Source organism: Rattus rattus, chromosome 4, assembly GCF_011064425.1.
Source record: "Rattus rattus isolate New Zealand chromosome 4, Rrattus_CSIRO_v1, whole genome shotgun sequence".
NCBI classification, from domain to species: domain Eukaryota; kingdom Metazoa; phylum Chordata; class Mammalia; order Rodentia; family Muridae; genus Rattus; species Rattus rattus.
Genome location: NC_046157.1, coordinates 103,665,124 through 103,672,579, shown reverse-complemented (window position 1 = coordinate 103,672,579; position 7,456 = coordinate 103,665,124). Strand labels below are relative to the sequence as shown.

General features: G+C 35.9%; 1 pseudogene; it reads right to left on the bottom strand.

The window, feature by feature from the left end:
• Window positions 1-4,427: 4,427 nt before the first annotated feature.
• LOC116898462 lies at window positions 4,428-6,069 on the bottom strand (annotated as a pseudogene).
• Window positions 6,070-7,456: the final 1,387 nt, after the last annotated feature.

The window sequence follows — 7,456 nt, the reverse complement described above, 5'->3', positions numbered from 1 at the left end:
TCAGATGAAGGATATTTTTTTCAATCTGTTGGTTTCTATGACAGTGTCTTTTGCCTTCCAGAAGCTTTGCAATTTTATCATGTCCCATTTGTTGATTCTTGATCTTAGAGCATAAGTCAATGGTGGTCTCTTTAGGAAATTTTCCCCTGTGCCCATGCGTTCAAGGCTCTTTCAAACTTTCTCTTTGATTAGTTTCAGTAATCTGGTTGTATGTGGAGGTCCTTGATCCACCTGGACTTGAGCTTTGTACAAGGAGATAAGAATGGATAGATTTGTATTTTCTATATGCTGACAGCCAATTAAACTAACACCGGTGTGGAAAATGTTGTATTTTTTTCCATTGGATGATTTTAGCTCCTTTGTCAAAGATCAAGTGACCATAGATGTTCGGGTTCCTTTCTGGGTCTTCAATTCTATACCACTGATCGACTTGCCTGTCTATTTACCAATACCATACAGTTTTTAGTGCTATTGCTCTGTAATACTGCTTGACCCTGGACTTTGTTATTCAAAATGAATTTGCAAATTGCTCTTTCTAACTCTATGAAGAATTGAATTGGAAATTTGATGGCGATTGCATTGAACCTGTAGATTGGTTTTGGCAAGGTGGCCATTTTTACTATATTAAACCTGTCAATCCATGAGCATGGGAGATCTTTCCATCTTCTGAGATCTTCAATTTCTTTCTTCAGAGACTTGAAGTTCTTGTCATACAGATCTGCCACTTGCTTGGTTAAAGTCACACTGAAGTATTTCATATTATTTGGGACTATTGTGAAGGGTGTCATTTCCCTAATTTCTTTCTCAGCCTGTTTATCATTTGAGTAGAGGAAGGCTACTGATTTGTTTAAGTTAATAGTATACACAGACACTTTGCTGAAGTTGTCAATCAGGTTTAGAATTTCTCTGGAAGAACATTTGGGGTCACTTAGGAAAATTATCATACCACCTGCAAATTGTGATATTCTGACTTCTTTCTTTCCAATTTGTATCCCCTTGACCTCCTTTTGTTGCCTAATTGCTCTGGCTAGGACTTTAAGTACTACAGCCTATTCTCAACAAAACTGGAAACCCTGGATCAAATGTACAATTTTCTAGAGAGATACCAGGTACCAAATTTAAATAAGGATCAGATAAACCATATAAACAGTTACATAACCCCTAAAGAATTAGAAGCATTCATTAAATGTCTCTCAACCAAAAAAAAAAAAAAAAAAAAAAAAGCCCAGGAATAGATGATTTTAGTGCAGAATTCTATCAGAACTTCTAAGAAGACTTAAAATCAATACTCTTCAAACTTCTATAAAATAGAAACAGAGGGAACACTACCCAATTTGTTCTATGAAGCCACAATCAGTTATACCTAAACCACATAAAGTCCCAACAAAGAAAGAGAACTTCAGATCAATTTCCCGTATGAATATGAATGTAAAAATAGTCAATTAAATTCCCTCAAACTGACTCCAAGATGATTGTTCTTCATGATCAAATAGTCTTCATCCCAGGGATGCAGGGATGGTTCAATATACAGGAAATCCTTCAATGTAATATATAAACAAACTCAAAGGAAGAAAAACAGATGATCATCTTATTAGACGCTGAGAAAGAATTTGGCAAAATCCAACACCATTCATGATAAAAGTGTTAGAAAGATCAGGAGTTCAAGCCCCATACACAAGCATAGTAAAATCAATATACAGCAAACCAGTAGCCAAAATTAAGCCAAATGGAAAGAAACTTGAAGCAATTTCACTAAAATCAGGGACTAACAACTCCAATTTTTATTCAATACTTCTGGATGTGAAAACATCCACTGGAGTATAATTGACTTCTAAGTTGCTTTAATGATAAAACACACACACACACACACACACACACACAGAGAGAGAGAGAGAGAGAGAGAGAGAGAGAGAAATAGAAAGAGAAATAGAGAGAGAAATAGAGACAGAGGAAGAGACAGAGACAGAGAGACAGTGAATTACATCTATTGTCTTGTCCATAGTTCCTCAGTGAGTGGAAGGAGGTCATGAACCTTCTCCCATCTATGTTAAAATTTTGACTTGCTTGATCTTGAGAGGTCATATGCAGACAACACAGCTTCTGTTAGTTCATGTGTATGGCAGTTATATAAAGCCCAGGATACACTGTTTTATTTTTCTGAGTCTTAACTATCTTTGGCTCTCACAATATTTTAGAACTTCTTCTACAATAGTCTCCAATCCTTGAGAGGGGTGTCATATAGATGTCTCATTGAGAACACAAACGCAATCTCAGTATTTTGAATAGTTGTGTGTTTCTTCATTAGCCATCATTTACTCTAGAAAGAAAATCCTGTGATGATGTCTAGGCCTAATCTACACACACACACACACACACACACACACACACACACACACACACACACACACATATGTACATACCCAAAAACACCATTTGTACTTCTGTACCAAAACCAAAAATATGGAGAAAAAATGAGGAAACAATCCATTCACAGTAACTTCCAATATAAAATATCTCAGACTAAATCTAACCCAGGAAGTGAATTTTTTACAGTAAAATCTTGAAGCACTGTAAAAATAATTTAAAGAAGATTCCAGAAAATTAAAAGACCTCCCATGGTCATGCACAGGTAAGTTAAGAAAATGCCATTAAATCATAAGCTACATATGGATTTAGTGCAATATCCATGAAAATTCCAGCAACTTTTTTATAGAAATAAAAAAAAACTCTTTTAAAATTCATATGAAAGCACAAAAAGTATCAATCCAAACAATCTTGAATAATAAAAACTCTGGGGGAGAGGTCACTAGACCCAATTTCAAGTTATATTTAAGAAACCATACCAGTAGAAACAACATTATACTGGTACAGAAACTGTCATTTCTATGATTGAAAGAAAATTGAGGTCCCGCATGAGTCTTTGCACGTACAAGTCCTACCTCAATTTTCATAAAGATGTCAAAAACATGCATTGCAGAAAGGTTGCATTTTTACAAATAACATCGGGAAACCAGGATATTCATCTGTATATACCTACTTTAAAAAATAAAGCTGATTCCTCTTATTCACCCTGCACACTATCTAATTCCAAATAAATCAGAGCTTGCAACATTATACCTGAAACTCTGAAACTTATGGAAGAAAGGGTAAGGAGTACACTTCCTGATATAGTCATAGGTCAGGATTTCTAAATAGGAATATAGCCATCATCTGAATTTTTATGGCACTTGTAGTGAATCTATACATTGACTTCAACATTATAGTCATTTCCATTGTATTAATTTTGGCAAAACATATATAGGTATGGTCTTTTCCCCTTGAGTGTCTTCTTCATATTTTTGTTTTTTCTCAAATGATGTATAGACACCCTTGCTTTCATTTTTTCAGGTATTCATTGTTTATTTATACAATATATTAATTGTTATGTGCTGATTTTTTCTCATGGGTACCTGCTAGAAAGTCATGGCTATCATTTTTCTGGTAGAGAGTTAGGACCTTTTACTTTTTATCTTAAAAAATGCATAATATGGTAATTTCCTATATGTATGTTATATTTATTTTTCTCGCTTTATTATTTTAGATAAAATTTCAAGTATTATATTGATTAACAATAAAGGGAGTGGATACTTTAACTCCATCTTGATTTGGAGTTAAAGGGAGTACTTTCTAGAGGACATACTTTAGGAAACCATACCAGTAGAAACAACATTATACTGGTACAAAATTAGCTTTTCCTTATTTAATTAGTATAATGTTATTTATAGATTGGTACTACATGCTTTCATTATGTTATGGTATATTCTTGAATTACTAGTTTCTTTAGGCATTTATCATAAAAGGATTTAGGACTTCGCCAACTTTTTCTATATATTTAGATGAACATGTTCTTACGGTTCTTGGTTCATATTATGATCTCTATTACATGTGTTGATTTGCAGTTTTGATCCAGAGTTGATTTGTGAAATGAAAATACTGGTGTCATATTTCAGGGACTTTCATGTATTTTCTTGATTTGCAAGCTCATAGATGATCTTTGTATATTATTTTCTCTTTATGGTGTTTATAATAATTCTGCTGTCAAGATGATTTTCATAAAATTTCAGATAATACTTCCTTTTCTGTTATATGTGATTGTTTGAGAAGCTGAAGCTGTTCTTGATTTTTCATTTTTGGCTCTTTTTGTTTGGTCCAGGATCTCTACATGTATCCAGATTTTTGTTGAGCATTATATATAGCACTATACTTTATCTCCAGGCCTGGTCTTAAACTCAAAGCAAATATTTTTGCTTTAATTTTCTTGTCTGAGAACCACAGAATGAACCATCATACCAGGCTGGTATTAGCATTTCTTTATTGGTCTGGTAGAGTCCAATTGAAAAATATCTATGTAATATTGAGTCTTTCTTTTAAAAGAAACTGCATCTCCTTTATTTTGCAAACAAAAAACATAACCCACAATACCCAACCCCTGCTATGGGAGGGGATCTTCCTGCCTTAAGGCACTGGGACAGGATGGAAGAGATTCTTCTAGACATGATTATAGAGCCAGGTGGATCAGGGCCAGGCAAGCATGCAAGCCACATTGAAGCTATACAGAGGGTATGGACATTCCATAGGAGCCTGTAATCTACTTCATCCATGTGAGAGGCATCCTCATTGTGCTCAAGTGGGATGATCTCATCAAGAACAGAAGCACTTGGCTTCACTTCTGTCACCTCATCTTCAGTAATGCCCAACATGATTGAATTATGCAGTAGATTCAAGTGAAGTGAGATTGGGGATCCTCAAGCAAGAAACCAGAGAGAGGAACAGTTTCAAATAGCACCATCAACTGGTCCTTGACAGCTTTGTAATTTTTGTCTACCTCAGCCTTCACTGGCAGGGTCTCCACAATGGGGGTGATCAGGATTGATCTGTACGTGTTTATTTGACCATCATGTAGCCCACTGTAGAGTTGTCCTGCAGTGCCTGTGCCTTCATGATCTGTTCCATGTTGACTGTCTGCTTGTGCTTGTTATATTACAGCAGGGTAAAGACACAAGTCTACTGGAGGTTGGTACTTTTTTCACCACCCTTCTTGTCCAAGATCTCCTTCATGAGCTTGCAGTGATTCTCAAACTTTGCCTTTTTGTCCTCCATTTTCTTCCTCTCTTCCTTACCCTCTAGTAGTACAAGTCCTTCTTAGGCACTAAGACTAGGCTCTTCCTGTAAATTCCTTCAGCTGCTGCATGCAGCACTCGTCAGAAGGCTCAGTCATACACATCGCCTCAAGGCCACACTCTCGTACATGATTCACAAAGGCAGAGTTGGCCACTTGATCTTTGCACTCACCAGTGATATATTAGATAGACGACTGTGTCTCCTTCATGCAAGACATATACTTTGACAGGGAAGTCATCTCATCTCCAGACTGAGAGATGTGATACCGAAAGGAGCTCAGAGAGGCTGTGACAATTAGTGGAACATTCATGGATTCAAACTTTTAAATTCTTGGAGAATACCTCATAAATTTTCCTGTAGTTCTCTTTGTCTTCAGCCAACTCAGAAAGGAGCTCAAGGTACTACTTCACAATGTTTTTATTGATGACTTTCAGGATCTTGCTAAGCTGGAACATTTCTCATGAGGTGTGCAGGGCAGGTCCTTGGGGTCAACCACATCAAGGATAAATTAGAAGTAATCAAGTATTAGTTCATCACCTCTGTCCATGATGAACATACAACATACATACATTTTGATCTTCCTCTTCCCCCTCTTTCCTCTTCCCCTCCTCTCCTCCTCCTCCTCCCTCCTCCTCCTCCTCCTCCTCCTCCTCCTCCTCCTCCTCCTCCTCCTCCTCCTCCTCCTCCTCCTCCTCCTCCTCCTCTTCTTCTTCTTCTTCTTCTTCTTCTTCTTCTTCTTCTTCTTCTTCTTCTTCTTCTTCTTCTTCTTCTTCTTTCTTCTTTTTTTCTCCTTCTCAGAAAGGTCAAAGGAACCCCCCTGGAAATGAAAAACAATGTCATGAATTACAACTGATCTACAGAGAAGTGCTTGACTGCCAAATGTTCCTCTCAATCATTGATGAGGCACATAGAATTCCTCTTGAAGTGACATCATCTGAGTTTCTGTAGATACAAAGTTTCCTTTTAGAGCATCATGTGTCTGCAGATATTCAATCAATATGTTTTCATTTTTAATTAAATCAACCTTTGAATTATTGGATTTCCTTTCTGATTTCTTCAATAACCCACTTAAAAACTTTCAGTATATTATTCAATTTCCATGTTACTATAATTGCTTTAGGTTTTTTGCTATTGATATTAACTTTACTGTACTAGGATATGATGAAATATATATCTAATTATCTAAATATTATCTAATTTAGATTTGCTTTAGTGAAAGTTTCTAGGGCTACTGAGAGTTTTATTCTAAATCTCTTATTTAGACTAGTCTTTTGATTCAAGTTATTTGATCCTTTGTGTATGTTAGGTCTAAAGCTTATTTGTTTATTTAATTTTTAGTCTGGATTATGTAACAATTGATGGGTCACCTTTTTTTTTTTTTTTTTTTTTTGGTTCTTTTTTCGGAGCTGGGGACCGAACCCAGGGCCTTTGCGCTCGCTAGGCAAGCGCTCTAACCACTGAGCTAAACCCCAACCCCGGGTCACCTGTTATTAGTGTGCATGTGGCTCTCTTTTATTTTCCATTGTTGTTCATTTGTGAATTTGAAAAATCTAACCTTTGAAAAATATGTAATACTATATATAATTGACATACCATCTTGATAGAATACTCTCTTTAGTAATATATGGTGGCCTGTTTCATCACTTCTGATAAGCTTTGCATTGGAATCTACTTCAACATAAATAAGTCACCTATGTCAATTCATTTGCTTCCATTTCCTTGGCATAATGACATCCATTCTTTAATTCTCTCTTCATCTCTACTTTTGCTACTGAAGAGCATTTTTTTTTCGAAATAACAGATCGTTGGACCCTGCTTTTTCATCCCGTTAAGTCAGTCTTTGTTGTTAGTTGTCGATGTAGAACTATTTCCATTTAGGGTTACTCTTGAGAAATAATTACACATTCTAGTTATTGGTTGTTTCTTGTTGGCTGTCTGCTTGAAGGTACTCATAATCTTCCTTGCATCTTCCACATTCACAGTAGGGTTTGCTAGCTTACTAAATTGTCATAACTGATTATTTCCTTGTCTACCTGTACTCATCTATACTCTCAATCACTTTATTCTTTCCTGATCTCTCATAATGGAAACTATCTTACTCCTTTTGATAGGAGTCCTTTGAGTGTTTTCTATGGCTTAGCATTCACAATTGCTCATTTGTTCTTGCTTTGAAATGTTCTTTTTTCCCCAAGGTTAAAAGATCTCTTTGCTGGTTAGATGAATGTTGTTGTAAAAATAAAAAAATAAAAAATGTATTGTTGTTTTATCTTGCTATGTCTGGCACCGCAGTGCCCCA